Here is a 17682-nt window from a genome sequence, read left to right as displayed (position 1 = left end):
TGTCTCTTATGATTACTTGTTTAGAAAAACAGTGCTATGATATTGAAAGACTGGTTTCATGTTCATAACAGTCATATGGAATATAACCTTTTTTTTTAAATAGGAAAATACATGTAAAATTTTATTTAATACTGGTAATGGGAAACAGAGTTTGCCATGTCAAAACAGGCCTTTTGGGATCTTGATTATTTAAGCTGAATATTTTTAAGAAACAAAAGACTCAAAGAATCTTTGACCATCCTCCTAACTGCCCCCCAAAATTAAGAGAACCTGCACCAGTGAGGGAGATACCATTGTAATGAACCTCAGTTTCATATGAACTAAGTGTGGTAAGCCAGGAGGAACCTAGCAAGGCCCTTTTGATTCAGGTCTGTGTCCCATAGTTAAAGATGGCCCAGCAGACCTTTACAAACATTTGCTTTCCCATCTTCATGTGAGTTTTCCTGCTCTTTAAAGCCCCAAGCCACCACCCTACCCACTTTCTCCTTAGCTCAAGATAGCGTACAAGCCTCAACTGCCTGTGTTCTGGGATCTCGTTTTTTATGGAACCCCCATATGTCCATGCCTAATAAATTTGGTCACTTTCTCATGTTAATCTGTCTCATCTTAATTTGGTTATTAGTCTAGCCAAAAGAACTTAGAAGATAGAAGGAAAATTATTTTTCCACCCCCACACTGGAATCTCACGATGTTTTTTTTTCTTTTTTTACAAAACATCTTTTTGCTTAATTCCTAGGATTGCATTCTGATTTTTTAAATCTATATATTAATATTTCAAGATAATTGTTGGATACTTTTTAAAAATTTCTATAATGATATTAATATAACCTAAACTGAAGTTATTCCTTCCAGATATCTGGAAAACAAATAAGATTTGACATTTTTTACACCAGAAAAAAAATTCATAAATAGTTGAGTTGAAAGATTTCTTTAAAAGAAGTGACTTATTGCGTAGCTAAGACTGTCAAAGAAGAAACCAAAATTTATGTTTCTATTTTATCTCTTGCTGGCTCATTAGATGTAACTCTTTGTTATTTTAGTGATTGCTTTAGGGTTATAACAAAGTGATATAGCACTTGTCCTATACTAGAAACCTAGTGTAAGAATCTTATACTTAAGGTAACATTTCTCCCTTCTCATCTCTATGCCTTGTGACTTCACATTTTCCTTCTACATGTGTTATAAGCTCCATGCTTTATTTATATTTTTGCTTAAACAGTTATATTTAAAGGTGTTTAAATATTCTAAACATCCCAATGAAAAAGCAAAATTTATCAGATTAGATTAAAAATATATCCAGTTATATTTTGTGAACAAGAAACTCATCATAAAAATACAGAACAAACATTAAAAGTAAAAGGATAGGAAAAGGTATACCATTCTAACACTAATCTAAATAAAGCCAAAGTGGCGATCTTGTTAATAACAGACAGTAGATTTCAGAGCAAAGACTATTACCATGGATAAAGATAATTTTATAATGCCAACCATCTTGCTGATGTTCAGCAAGAAGCTGTAACAGTCCTAAGTGCTTGTTCACCTAACGTCATCTTCAAAAATACATGCAGCAAAAACATAGAACTGTAAGGAGAAATAGACAAATCTATAATTAATATTTAGATATTTGAATATCACTCCATTAATGTAGAACAAGAAAACAAAATAGGGATATAGAGTACTCGAATAAAACTCAACCAACTTGATGTGGCATTTGTAGAACAGAGCAGTACCTAACTATAATAGATTACACGTTCTTTTCAAGAGCACAAAGAACATTGTCTAAGACAGACCATGTTCTGAGCCATAAAACAAGTCTCGATGAACCTAAAAGGATGCAAGTTATGTGAAATACAGTCTCTGTACTTAGGAACACAGTCTCTGATCACATGGAATTAAATTAGAAACAAATAACAGTTACCTAAGGAAACCTAAAATAGTTGGAAACTAGCACTTTTAAAAGATTAGTTAATTTCTAGATTGGGTGTTGGGCAATCAGAGAAATGGCTTGGAGATCAAGAAAGAAGGAATTGGTACTGTGGAATGATTTTTTTAAAGTATATTTTATTAATTATTAGCTTTCCCAATTTTTCTCCCTTTATCCCCCTCTGACTTCTCTTTTTCCTATACCATACTTAACCTCTCATGATGTATTTTATGCCTACCAATTATGCTTCTTATTCCCTGTACCTTTTCCCCCCTATACTTCCCCTCCCCCTCCCCACTGAAAACCCTCCATGTGACGTCCATTTCCCTGATTCTGTTCCTATTCTAGTTGTTGGCTTAGTTTTTGTTTTCATTGTTTTGGGGTTTTTCAGGTTCGTTTGTTAATAGTTGTGAATTTGTTGTCATTTTACTGTTCACATTTTTTGATCTTCAATTTCTTAGATAAGTCCCTTTAACATTTCATATAATAAGGGGTTGGTGATGATGAACTCCTTTAACTTGACCTTATTTGGGAAGCACTTTATCTGCCCTTCCATTCTACATGAGAGCTTTGCTGGTTAGAGCAATCTTCGGTGGAGGTCCTTGCCTTTCATGACTTGGAATACTTCTTTCCAGCCCCTTCTTGCCTGTAAGGTTATTTTTGAGAAATCAGCTGATAGTCTTATGGGAACTACTTTGTAGGTAACTGTCTTCTTTCCTCTTGCTGCTTTTGAGATTCTCTATCTTTAATCGTGGGTAACTTGATGATGATGGGCCTTGGTCTGTTCCTTTTTGGGTCTAACTTCTTTGGAACTCTGGGTTTCCTGGATTTCCTGGAAGTCTATTTTCTTCACCAGATTGGGGAAGTTCTCCTTCATTATTTGTTCAAATAAGTTTTCAGTTTTCTGCTCTTGTTCTCCTGGAATCCCTATAATTCAGATATTGGAATGTTTTAATTTGTCCCAGAGGTTCCTAAGCTTCTCTTCATTTTTTTGAATTCTTGTTTCTCCATTCTGTTCTGATTGACTGTTTATTTCTTCCTTTTGTTCCAAAGTGTTGATTTTGAGTCCTGGTTTCCTTCTTGTCGCTGTTGGTTTCCTGAATATTTTGCTTTATTTCACTTCGGGTAGCTTCATTTGTTCTTTTCATTTTTTGACCAAGCTCAGTCAGTTCTGTGAGCATTCTGATTAACAGGGCTTTAAACTCTTCGTCAGATAAGTTGGCTGTCTCCTCATCACTTAGCTCTCTTTCTGGAGTTTTGCTCTGTTCTTTCATTTGGGTCCTATTTCTTTGTCTCAGTGCAGCTGATAGGTTGTATGTGGGCACGGCCTTAGATACTCACCAGGGCAGGGCAACCCTCTTGCTGCACTGCGGCACTGCCTGTGGGTGAGGGGCCAGAGAGGGAGCAACAGTGTGTGCCTGCTCGGCTCTAGCCCCACTTTCCCATGAACTCTTGTGAGAGACTGGGAGCCTCTCCCAGCACTGCAATCCCCACTCCCTGTAGTCCACAGTCAACTCTGAGTCTCAGTTGCCTATTCGGTCAGAGCCACCCTCGCGGTCCACTACCTTGCAGACAATTCTCTCGGCTAACGCCCACTAGCTGGGCGGTCTGGTCTGCTGCCTTGCTTTGGGTTCTCTTGTCCTCTCGTTTCCCTCCTACCGGTCTGGTTGGTCTGGTTTACTATTTCTTTAGTTCCTTGGTTGTCAGAGTTCCATGCAGTTTGATTTTCTGGCACTTCTGGTTGTTTATGGTTTTTAGATAGGTTGTTATACTCTTTTTGGTTGTGCGAGGAAGCAAAAGGTTTCTACCTCACCTCCTTCTTGGCCGGAACCTCCTGCGGGATGATTTTTAAGAGTGGAACTCATCCTGCCTTTGATGTCTGCCCCTTACAGCCCATTCTTCACATGGATAGCAGCATGATCCTTATAAAATTAAATGTAGTGATCACATCTGTCTGAAATCCTTGCAACACAGTTTCTGTTCAACCCTGTAACCTCACTTTCCACTTTCTCACTCTCACTTCCTAGTACGTTCTTTTGTTGCATCTATTACAATATGCCTTTGCCTCTCTGCCTCCACCTCCACCCTAGGCTTGAGAACAACATCCACATCCTTTTCACTTTTGTGTCTCAGTGCCTAGCATGGTGCCAGGCACAAGGCAGAAGTTGAATACATATAATGAGCATACCAGCATTATTTCCTTTATTCACTCCAAAAAGAGTCAGTTCCTGAAAATTAAGGAAATTGCTTTCTTTATGTAATCAGGAATTTCTTTCTCCCAGAAAGTCCTTTATTAAAATTGAGCTTAGGTACAACCTAGCTCTAAAATTTCAAAGACTTTAAGGCAGTAATTTTCAGTCTTTTCTAAGTAATAATACCCTACCATTTTCTGTTCTGCACTTGTGCCTCACTATCTCATGTATTGCTGAAATAGTCTTTAAATTAATAGCTTGATAAATTGCTAAGCAGTTTTCATCAGACCAATTAGAACAGTGGCAGGTTTCCATCTTTGGAGTGTGGACATTTAAGAAATTTGATCCTATATTTAGAAAATCATTCCTGAGCTCTGAGTTGGCTCAAACAGGCACCTTCTGGCATTTGCTTGTGGGTGGGGAATGTGGAATGCTTTGAAAGCTGAATGGATTTGTCAAGTTTCAAAATATCCTTATGGCTAAAGGAAAACTGCATTCATTGTTTAAAAACACCATTGTTTATTCTGCTTTTCTATTCTTTGGAGCATGAACCTGCAAAAACATTCACACCCAGCATTTTGCTTCATGTACCTCTTCTAATACATTTCTGGAAACAGGAGAGGCATAGAAACTTTTTTCTGTGATTGTTCAGAATGTTCAGAACCAATTGAAAAAGTCCGTTTTAATGCTTATAGTGAACTTTATGGAGAAGGAACATATTTCTATTATATATAGACAGTAGAGTTGATAAGAGCATGGGTCCTGGAGACAGACTTGCAACACTCAAATTCCTGATCTTCACTTCTCAGTGGTGTCATCTGGGACAAGGTATTCACTCTCTCTTTGCTGCCTCAATAGCCTCATTTATTAAATAGGAATAAGAATAAAACTTAAACCATCAGGTTGTGTGAAGAATAAGTGGGTTAACACATGCAGAATGCTTGGGTAACTGGCACCGAGTACATGGACAATAAAATTTAATTGTGGCTGTCATCGTTTTGTCATTGTCATCATTAAGCAACTGAATGTAGAGTTCCCAACATCTGATTATTAAGTCACAATAATTCTACAGTCATGATTCTAGGTGATGCCATATCAGTAGCAGGATTATTTTATGAGCTTGAACCCACCCCTACCTCATAGCAAGAGTATTGCGTCAGGAGAAAGTCATTCTAGGGCATGAGAGAAAGTGCTTGTGATGAACTATCCAGAGGACTCATCCTGTTTTTCAAATCTGTTCACTCCATTTCCACTGCCACTATTAAAACCTCATCATTTCTAATCCAGATTAACACAACAGCTTTCTCCCTTTTGGCCTCCCAAATTTCACCTACCAATGGCCCTCATTCCTCCTGCCCAATCTGTTTTCTCCACCGAAGGCAGAGTGTTCTTTCTAATGTAATCTCTTCGATACCCTCATTCACATACTTAAGAAAAATCCTCAGTGACAACCTTTGAGACAATATAAAACCTGCACTCCATCATGAAGCACAGGACTTTAGGGACTGACCCCAGCGAACCTCCCCTTTCTTTCCTCTTGCCATTCAACCTGTCTGGGGATCCCTGATGAACTACCTGCAGTTTCCCAGCTCACTTTGCTCTCATCACTGGCCTACATTCATGTGACTCACTGCTTGAAATAACCCCTTCACCTGGATAAATTTGCCCTTATGAGTCAGGATTCATCTTAGGTAGGTGTCATGTTTTTATAGGCCCCTCCCTCAACTTCAGACTTAAAGCATTACAGACTTCAACCTCCATAAGGCAAGGACCATGTTTGTGCATTAGTTTATACCTAATTGCCTGGCACACATGTTTATTAAATACATGTTGAATTCATTATCTTCTATTCAGGTCTCTTATAGGCTTCTGTGCTTATAGTCCTAGCATCCCACTTAACTTACTATGCATCATTATTGTGGGTTGTTTGTCTCTCATTACACTCTGAGCTCCACAAGGATAATTCTTGTGTCATATATATATTCATCTCACATAGCCCCAGCCTTCACCACAGTGCCTGCCATGAGACAGGAGATCAGGAAGTTCTGATAGGATGAATAATAATTTATAGACCATTAGTCTCCAGCTTAAAATTTCCCCAAACTCTGAAGCACAAGGTTTTAGGGACCATCTTGGCAATTCATGATGTTATCCCAATGATACCACTGACATTTTAAGCAAGTTTGCATGTAGGTACATTTTTCTCAGCAGTGGGTCCATAGCCACCTTAAGATTCTCAGAGGAGTTTCTGATTAACCCAAAAGGTGAGAATCTGTGTCCTAAAGAGTTATTTAAAACAAATAAATGTCCAAGGTGGATAAGGAGTAAGAAAGAAGAACCTACACTAACCTCCCAGGACCAATTTGGAATTACAGCTAAGTTGTAGAGAAATCATCCTGAATAACCAACTGAACACTAGCTGAAGAGAAGTCTTATAACCAAGGACAGACAGAAGAAACCGCTTCACCACAACATGACTAGTAGGGAGTGCAGAGGATATGCAAGAGGGCTGGTTGGACTTCCATAGGTGGCAAATGAAGTGCTGGAGGGATACTTCAGTGGCCATGGGGTTACCCCTAAGAAATGTGTGGTCTAAATTCCAAGTTGGGTTCCTGAGCCTACAGCACTAGAGCCAGAAAGGAACCCAGATAACACCCAGCTGTGAAAAGCTGCTGGGGTTCTGTTGGCAAGGGAGAGACAGCTGGAGATGCAGGGGGCCACTTAAGGGCTAAGCACAAAATATCATTTGTAGCCACTTACCCTGGGTGCTGGCAAAGGAAGGACAGAGTGGACTAGAGACGCTTGAGGAGAGTCTGGGGTTGGTGGCTCTGGACAGAGAACTGAGGGAACAGCTGCCAGGACCCATGTGCTGAGTCATCCTGCATAGTGCAGGAGCCATTCTCTCAGGCAGAGCACTCCTCTCTGAATGTCACAAGCCTGAGGGGAGGCAATAGCCTTGCTCACAGGAATTACTCTGCCCTACACTATAGTGCTTAAGCCTGATTGCCAATTACAGATTGATTAGATTAACAACCACTTAGTTTAGCAACTGATTAGTCCAACATCTAAGGCAGAAAATACAAAGAAGGAGCCAAAATGGGAAGACGAAGAAATAGCCCAAAAGAAAGAACAAGACAATGAACTAGATAAAAGGAAGTAAGCAGTTTTATCAAACAGTTTATAGTAATGATTATAAGGATACTCAACAACATGAAAAAAGACATAAAAACCCTAAAAAAGGATCAGTCAGAAATAAAGAATGAAATATCTGAGATAAATAATACACTGGAAGGAATAAACAGTAGGTTAGAAGGAACAGAGGATCAAATCAGTGTTTTGGAAAACAAGATAGAAAAAAAATCAGGCAGAACAGCAAAAAGAAAATAGAATTTAAAAATATGAGGAGAGCTTAAGAAACATCTTGGACAACGTGAAGTGTAACAATATCCACATCATGGGAATACCAGAAGGAGAAAAGAGTGAGCAAGGGATTGAGAACATATTCGAAGAAACAATGAACAAAAACTTCCCTAATCTGGTGAAAGGAAAAATGTCACACAAGCCCAGGAAGCTCAGAGAGTCCTAAACAAGTTGGACCCAAAGAGGCCTATACTTCGAGACACATCATAATTAAAATGACAAGGTTTAAAGATAAGGAGAGACTCCTAAAAGCTGCAAGAAACAAACAGTTACCTACAAGGGGGCAACAATTAGACTGTCATCTGATTACTCATCAGAAATATTTCAGGCCAGAAGGGAGTGGCATGATATATTCAAGATATGAAGAGCAAGAACCTATGACCAAAGCTACTCTACCCAGCAAGTCTGTCATTTAAAATCAAAGAAAATATAAGGAGTTTCCCAGACAAGAAAAAGCTAAACAAATGTGTTAACACCAAACCAGTACTGCAACAGCTGTTAAAGGGCTTGCTAGGAGAAGGAGAAAGAAGGAGGAGGAGAAGGAGAAGGAGAAGGAAGAGGAAAACAGCCTTATCAATAAATGGCACTACAAACATATCTATCAATAATCACTTTAAATGTAAATGGCTTAAATGCTCCAACCAAAAGGTTCAGGGTAGTGGGATGCATAAGAAAACAAGACCAATATATATATTGCCTCCAAGAGACCCATCTCAGATGGAAAGATTCACATAGACTAAAACTACAGGGTTGGAAAACAGTATTTCGTGCAAATAAAGGGAAAAAATCTCACATTGTGGTACTTATATCCAACAAAATAAACTTTAAATCCAAGGCTATAGTAAGAGACAAAGAAGGACACTACATAATGATAAAGGGAGCAATCCAACAAGAGAATATAACACTAGTAAACATTTACACACCCAACATAGGAGGTCATAAATATGGAAAGCAAATCTTGATGGATATAAAAGGAGAGATCCACAGAAATATAGTCATAGTAGATGTGACTGTATTTAACACCCCTTTGACTTCAGTGAATACATTTTCCAAGGCAGAAAATCAACAAGGAGAGAGCAGCTTTAAACAACACATTAGTCAAATGAATTTAATTGATTTCTTCAGAGCATTTCACCCAAAGCAGCAGAATATACATACTTTTCAAGTGCACATGGAATGTTTTCTAGGATAGATCACATGCTAGGTCACAAAACAGGCTTCATTAAATTTAAGAAGATTGAAATCATATCGAGCATCTTCTCTGACCATCTTCAATGCTATGAAACTAGAAATCAATCACAAAAATGGTTTTGAAAGATAAACAAGATTGACAAACCTTTAACCTGACTCATCAAGAAAAAGACAAAGGACCCAAATGAATAAAATCGGAAATGAAAGAAGAGAAATAACAAATGACACCAAGAAATACAAAAGATTGTAAGAAAATATTGTGAACAATTATACACCAACAAACTGGACAACCTGAGTGAAATAGATAAATTATGAGAAATATACAACATTCCAAAAATAAATCAGGAGGAATCAGAGAATCTGAGTAGACAGATTGCACATAGCAATCTAAAATTGAAGCAGTAATTAAAAAAACTCCCAACAAACAAAGACCTGGACCAGGCGGCTTCACAGGAGAATTTTACCAAATATTTTAAGAGCTAACACCTCTCCTTCTTGAACTATTTCATAAAATTCAGAGGAGGGAAGGCTTCCAAACTCATTGTATGAGGCCAGCATTATCCTAATTCCAAAACAAGATAAAGACACTACAAAAAAAAGAAGTTATAGGCCAATATCACTGATGAACATTGATACTAAAATTCTCAACAAAATATTAGCAAACCAAATACAGAAAATGCATCAAAAAGATTATACACTATTATCAAGTGGGACTTATTTCAAGAATGTAAGTTTGGTACAATATTCATAAATCAATATATGTGATTCACTACATAAACAAAATGAATGAAAACCACATGATTATATCAATAGATGCAGAAAAAGCTTTTGATAAAATCTAGCACCCATTTATGATAAAAACTCTGTGCAAAGTGGGAATACAGGTAACATACCTAAACATAATAAAGGCCACATATGATAATCCCACCACCAGCATCATACTCAATGGGCAAAATCTACAAGCATTCCCCTTAAGATCAGGAAAAACACAGGGATCTTAAGGGGAATGTTTTCATTTCCTTTCATCTCTGGGATGTCCACTTTTATCTCTGTTATTCAACAGTGTGCTGGAAGGCCTAGCCACAGCAATCAGACAAGAAGAAGAAATAAAAGGCATCCAAATAGGAAAGGAAGTAGTAAAACTGTCTTTATTTGGAGATAACATGATACAGCAGATAGAGAACCCCAAAGATTCCACCAAGAAACTACTAGAACTGATGAATGAAATCCCCAAAGTAGCAGGATACAAAATTAATATTCAGAAATCAGTTGCATTTTTATATGCCAATAATGAACTAACAGAAAGGGAAAATAAGAAAACAATCCTATTCACAATTGCTCCAAAAATAATAAAATACCTAGGAATAAACCTAAGCAAGGACGTAAAAGACCTATACTTGGAAAATTATAAGACACTGAAGAAAGAAACTGAAGAATATACAAAGAAGTGGAAGCATATATCATGTTAATAGATTGGAAGTAGATGTCCACATCATCAAAATGTCCACACTACCCAAAGCAATATGTAGATTCAACACAATTCCTATGAAGATTACAGTGACATATTTCACAGAACTAGAACAAATATTTCAAATATTTGTATGGAACCACAAAAGGCCCCACAAAGCAACAGCAATCTTGAGGAAGAAGAATGAAGTTGGAGTAATCATGCTACCTAATGTCAAACCATGCTATAAGGCCATAGTAATCAAAACACCATGGTACTATCATAAAAACAGACACATAGATCAATGGAACAGAATAGAGAGCCCAGAAATAAACACACACTTTTATAGTCAATTAATATTTGACAGAGGAAGCAAGTACAAATATATACAATGGGCTAAAGACAGTTTATTCAATAAATGGTGTTGGGGATATTGGACAGATACATGCATAAAAATGAAAATAGACCATCTTCTTAAATGACACACAAAAATAAATTAAAAATGGGTCAAAGACCTAAATGTTAGACCCGAAGCCATAAAAATTCTAGAAGAAAACATAGGCAATAAAATCTTGGACATTGTTCATATCAATATATTAATTATCAGATATGTCCCCCCCCAGGCAAGGGAAACAACAGAAAAAATAAACAAATGAGACTTCATCAAAATAAAAAGTTTTTGCTGAGCAAATGAAATCATCAGCAAAATAAAAGGACAACCCGCAGAATGGGAGAACATATTCATTGATACATCTGACAAGGGGTTAATATCCAAAATTTATAAAGTACTTAAAAACTCAGCACCAAAAAACCAACAATCCAATTAAACAATGGGCAAAGGATCTGAAGAGACACTTCTCCAAAGAGGACTTACAGCTAGATGGCCAATAGACATATGAAAAGATACTCAATGTTACTAGTCATCAGAAAAATGCAAATAAAAATCACAATGAGATAGCCATACCTGTCAGAATGGCTATCACCAATAAATCAACAAACAACAAGTGCTGACAAGGATGTGAAGAAAGGGAAACATTTTCTCCTTTCTGGTGGGAATGCAGACTAGTGCAACCACTGTGGAAAGCTGTATGCAGACAACTAGAAAAATTTAAAATGGATCTGCCTTTTGATCCAGCAATTCCACTTCTGGGAATATGTCTCAAGGAACCCAAAACACTAATTTGAAAGAATATAACCTGTATGTTCACTGCAGCATTATTTACAATCACCAAGATATGGAAGCTGCCCGAGTGTCCATCAATAGATGAATGGATTCTGGCTAAGATGGAGGCATAGGTAGACACACTGTGCCTCCTTGCACAACCAAAATTAACCACAACAAAAATTTAGAAACAAAAAAACAACCAGAACTGACAGGAAATTGAACTATATGGAAATCCAACAATCATTCATTCAGACCAGTAAGGTGGGGAGAGTCAGCGGCTGGCAGAGAGGGGTTGCAGCAAGAAAAAGTGGTGGCTGGTGGACTGGGTGAGCAGGAGGCAGTTATCAGATCCCAGGCGTGCAGGTGGTGGCTGGCAGACCCCGGGCACAGGGAGGCAACAAACAGACCCAGTGAGGCACACAAGGTGGCCCCAGGTGAAAATGGGCAGCGAGACAGACCGTGCAACCCAGGGCCCCAGCACCAGGAAATAAAGCCTAAAAGCTCTTATTGAAAACACCTGTGGGGGTTAAGGTGCCAGCAGAGACTCCCAGCTGCACAGGAGAGTTCATACGAGAGACTCACAAGATCCTAGAATGTACACGAGCCCACCTGGAAACCAGCACCAGAAGGGCCCAATTTGCTTGTGGGAAGTGGCAGAAGGAACTGAAATCCAAGAGAGAGCAGAGCAAGTGCCATTGTTCCCTCTCTGACCCTGCCCCCACATACAGCATCATAACCCAGTGACTGAGTTGCCTCACCCTCGGGAACACCTAAGGCTCCGCCCCTCACTACAGAACAGGCGTAACCAGACCCCCTCCAAAATGGCCCAAACAGAAGAATAGATCAAAGCCCCAGAGCCAATACTTTTAAGCAACTAAGAGATAGCCAACCTATCACATGCACAGTTCAAAACACTGGTGATCAGGATGTTCACAGAATTGGTTGATTTTGTTTGCAAATTAGATGAAAAAATGAAGGCTATGCTAAGTGAAATAAAGAAAAATGTACACGGAACCCATAGTGATGGGAAGGAAACTGGGACTAAAATCAATCGAGTGGACCAGAAGGAAGAAAAAAACATACAATCAGAAACAAATGAAGAAACAAGAATTCAAAAAAAATGAGGAGAGGCTTAGGAACCTCCAGGGCATCTTTAAACATTCCAACATCCAAATTATAGGGGTACCAGAAGAGGAAGAGGAACAGCAAGTGGAAAACTTATTTGAACAAATATAAAGGAGAACGTCCCCAATCTGGCAAAGGCAATAGACTTCCAGGAAATCCAGGAAGCTCAGAGAGTCCCAAAGAACATGGACCCAATGAGGAACACACCAAGGCACATCATCATTATATTAGCCAAGATTAAAATGAAGGAGAGAATCCTAGAAGCAGCAAGAGATAAGGGGATAGTCACCTACAAAGGAGTTCCCATCAGACTGTCAGCTGATTTCTCAAAAGAGACCTTACAGGTAAGAAGGGGCTGGAAAGAAGTATTCCAAGTCATGAAAGGCAAGGACCTACATCCAAGATGGCTCTATCCAGCAAAGCTTTCATTTAGAATGGAAGGGCAGATAAAGCGCTTCCCAGATAAGGTCAAGTTCAAGGAGTTCATCATCACCAAGCCCCTATCATTTGAAATGTTAAAGGGACCCATCTAAGAAAAAGAAGATAAAAAATATGAGCAGTAAAATGACAGCAAACTCACAATTATTAACAACCATACCTAAAACAAAAGCAAGCAACTAGAACAGGAACAAAACCACAGAAATGGAGATCACCTGGAGGGTTAGCAACAGGGGAGTGGAAGGAGGGGTGGGGAAAGGTACAGAGAATAAGCATAAAATGGTAGGTAGAAAATAGACAGGAGGAGCGTAAGAATAGTATGGGAAATGTAGAAGCTAAAGAACTTGTGACACATGGACATGAACTAAAGGCAGGGAATGTGGGTGGGAGAGAGTGTGCTGGGTGGAGGGGAATGAAGGGGGCGAAATGGGACAACTGTAATAGCATAATCAATAAAATAAAAAAAGAGGAATGGATAAAACAACTACAGGACATTTACACAATAGAATACTACTCAGACATAAAAAAGAAGAAAAGTTTACCCTTTGCAACAGTATGGATGGACCTGGAGAACATTATGCTAAGTAAAATAAGCCAGTCAGAGAAAGACAAATACCAAAAGATTCCTTTCACATATGGAATGAACTAACAAGCAAAACAGAAACAGACTCATAAATGGAGAGCAAATGACTGCTGGTGATGGTGGGGTGGGTCAGTCAGAGGGTAGATGGATTGAGCAAAAAGGAAAAAGGACTCATAGATATGGACAACAGTGTGATGATTGCTGGAGGGAGGGAAGTATGAGGGGACTAAATGGTAATTGAAAAAATACACAGTGAAGATTAAATTTTTTAAAAAGGAATAAAAAAACAGCTGTGAAATAAAATGTTTACAAGGTAGTTTGCTTGATCAAGCAACTCATTTGATTCAGATAAGGTAGCGTGTTTGTCTCTGCAACTCCACTACACCCAGCAGTCTTCCTGCAGCTGGACTAGCAATTCCAATTGGCTGCAGTGGGTGTTTCTCCTGGACGAACATCAATTTGTGGTGCTCCCTCTCACACACAGATGAAGGAGCAGTTTGAGACTCACTTACATGGCTTCTCTAATGAAGCTTCTTCACCTAGAAGCTTCAAGGATTTCAGGCCCTGGAACCAGCACCACAGTGTTTTATAACCCAGCTTTCATGGAGTCAAGGCTTTTCTGTTCAAACCGGAAACCTTCTTTGACCCACTCTGGCTAGGCATTTTCTCTAGCTTTCATCAAAACACATGGCATTTTTTTCCCTGGCCTAGACCCATACAAACATGGAGACTAGAGCTTCTCTAAGAAGCTAAGAAAGACCATTTTTTAAATAACTAGAGCAAATTAATTCATTCTAGTGAAAGCAACGCAGCTATATAAAATAAACGTCTTTGGAGTTTTGCAATAGTGGTTCCTAAAAACGTAAACAACCCCAAGGTCTGCGTGAGCTGAGCCACTTGGCTGAACAGAAAGAGTCCCTGGCTCAAATTCTGCTGAAATAAAGAGCACCTTATAAAACTAGGAGTCAGTGATCATCATATGAGAATAAGACAGAAGTAGGCAGGATGACCCAACCCAAGGGCAATGAGAAAGTTCCTTGACTAAATACTCAAAATCCCAGCTTTCTAAACCAAAGTTAGAATGCCGAAGGATAGGAGATACCCTGTGCCTCAAGCCCTTGCTCAGACCCTACAAACCCCTCGCCTTCCCCAGGAAAAGCCAGTCTACTCCTTTGAGTCAGAGGAAGCCCCTGCTGGGTCTGTTGACAACATAATGGTTTCACTGAGACTGTAATAATATACTTTCCAAAAAAGCCCACAGTATTATAATAACTTTATACTTATCCCTAGTTTTTAGCACAATAAAGTAATAATAATAATTAATAATAATAAATTTCTCTAATGAAACTCATGCTGTTCTAATGAACTTAGGCTGTTTATCTGTGTCCTAGAATAATACTTGCTATAAATAGTAAGCACAGTGATGATCACTTTATCTTGTATAGCTTCCCTCAAAACAAAGTCTTTTCTCTGTCCTTAGTAGTAATCAGGTCCTTTCTATGTGGGGAGCACTGTGTTACAACCCATACCTTAGAACGAACAGAAATTCTGAGAAAGGGCACAGGAAACATGTTTAGAAACTAGAAAATACAACTTATGGAAAAGGGTTCAAGAACTTGCTATTATTTATCTCAGAGAGGTGGTAAATATTGAGGTGAACCTTAATTTATGTTTCAGCTATACAAAAGATTTTGTGGTCAATTTAGCACCATTTATTGAGTAATGGCTATGTGCCAGGTGCTTTATGAGTGGATTCTCAATTGACCCTCACAACAATGTTATAAAGCTAACATCCCTGTGGTATGTGAGGAGGACACTGGAGGTTCAATGGTTGTCAAAACAGGATGGACATTTCCCACAACTACTCTTTTTTCCTCTTTCTCTCATTTCTTACCTGGAAGTTAGATTGATTGCATTTTTTCCCTTTCATTGGAACTCAGGAGTGACCACATGCTTTTCTTTAGCCAATGAAATTTGAGAAAGTGGCAGCTATCACTTTCAAAAGGTAGGTAAAAGAGCCATTTGAGCTGTGACCCTTTTTCACTCTGCCACAGCAATCATTAACATGACCAAGAATGGCTGCTCCCCAGTGTCAGTCCTGCAGTGAGAGCTACAAGAGCCAAACTCCTTTTTCTACCCACGTCAACTTTTGATGAGAAAGATACCAACCTTTGTTTTAAGTTTGAAGCTTTAAGGTTTGAAGTATGAAGCTTTAAACTTCAGCTTTAAGCCATTGAATTTGGGGGGTTGTTTTTGTAGGAAAACCTGACTGATAGACAAACTCGTCTAGCTGATGAAAACTTCAGCTACCTCTATTGTCCACAGCTTATTCTGAACTAACATGCTGTGCTGCCTTCTGGGCAAAGAATGAAGGCTAAGTGTCTTCCACCTAGTTTGAGGAGCAGGAAAAATACTGATAGATATTATCATCAGAGATAGGAATTGAGATTCCCCAGAGGGTAGTTAAGACTGACTGATAAAGATGAGAAAGGACTTCTGGCCAAGATGGAGGTGTAGGTAAACACACTGTGCTTCCTTGCACAACCAAAATAAGGACAACAACAATCTAGAAACAAAAAACAACCAGTACCAACAGAAAATTGAACTGTATGGAAGTCCAAAACTGAGGAGTTAAAGTAGACGCATTCATCCAGACTGGTAGGAGGGGTGAAGTTGGGCAGCCGGGCAGGGAGAGCTCCTGGAAAAGCAGTGGCTGCTGGACCCTGGGTACAAAAGGCAGCAGCGGGTGGACCAGTAAGGTGGCAGATTGTGGAGGGGCATGTCACACAAGGAGGCTGGTGGACCCGGCAGTCCCACATTCTTGCACAGATAAACCAGGAGAAACTGGGGAGCAGGACAGACCACGCAACCCAGGGCCCCAGAGTGGAAACATAAAGCCTCAAAACACTGATTGCAAACACCTGTGGAGGTTGAGGTGCCAGGAGAAACGCCCAGCCTCACAGGAGAGTTCACTGGAGAGTTCACAGGGTGCTAGAATATACACAAACCCACCCACATGGGAATCAGCAACCAGAAAAGCCCAGTTTGCTTGAAAACAGGCAGAGAGCAGAGCAAGTGGCACTGTCCCCTCTCAGACCCCTCCCTCACATGCAGCGGCATAACCCAGTGACTAACCCAGTGTTTGCCCTGCCCTGGCAAACACCTAAGGCTCTGCCCCTCACTACATAACAGGTGCACTCAGAAAAAAAATGGCCCAAATGAAAGAACAGATCAAAGCTCCAGAACAAATATAAATAAGCAACAAAGAGATAGCCAACCTATCAGATGCACAGTTCAAAACACTAGTAATCAGGATGCTCACAGAATTGGTTGAATTTGGCCACAAATTAGATGAAAAAATAAAGGCTGCACTAAGTGAAATAAAGGAAAATGCACAGGGAACCAATAGTGATGGGAAGGAAACTGGGACTCAAATCAATGGAGTGGACCAGAAGGAAGAAAGACACATCCAATCAGAAACAAATGAAGAAACAAGAATTCAAAAGAATGAGGAGAGGCTTAGGAACCTCCAGGACATCTTTAAATGTTCTAACATCCAAACCGTAGGGGTTCCAGGAGGAGAAGAGGAAGTTATTTGAACAAATAATAAAGGAGAACTTTCCTATTCTGGCAAAGGAAACAGACTTCCATGAAGTCCAGGAAGCTCAGAGAGTCCCAAAGAACATGGACCCAAGGAGGAACACAATAAGGCACATCATAATTATATTACCCAAGATTAAAATGAATGAGAGAATCCTAGAAGCAGCAAGAAATAAGGAGAGATAAGAGATAAGCAGCAAGAGCAAGGGAACTCTTTCTCTTGCTACAGTGAAGTTCCCATCAGACTGTCAGCTGATTTCTCAAAAGAGACCTTACAGGCAAGAAGAGGCTGGAAAGAAGTATTCCAAGTCATGAAAGGCAAGGACCTACATCCAAGATGGCTCTATCCAGCAAAGCTTTCATTTAGAATGGAGGGGCAGATAAAGTGCTTCCCAGATAAGGTCAAGTTCAAGGAGTTCATCATCACCAAACCCCTATCATTTGAAGTGTTAAAGGGACCCATCTAAGAAAAAGAAGATAAAAAATATGAGCAGTAAAATGACAGCAAACTCACAATTATTAACAACCACACCTAAAACAAAAACAAAAACAAAAACAAACTAAGCAAGCAACTAGAACAGGAACAGAGAACCACAG

This window comes from Artibeus jamaicensis, unplaced genomic scaffold (genome assembly GCF_021234435.1).
Source record: "Artibeus jamaicensis isolate MK-2021 breed Jamaican fruit bat unplaced genomic scaffold, CSHL_Jam_final scaffold_1964, whole genome shotgun sequence".
Lineage (NCBI taxonomy): Eukaryota > Metazoa > Chordata > Mammalia > Chiroptera > Phyllostomidae > Artibeus > Artibeus jamaicensis.
The sequence above is the reverse complement of the archived record's forward strand: the minus strand, read 5'-3'. Positions refer to the sequence as shown.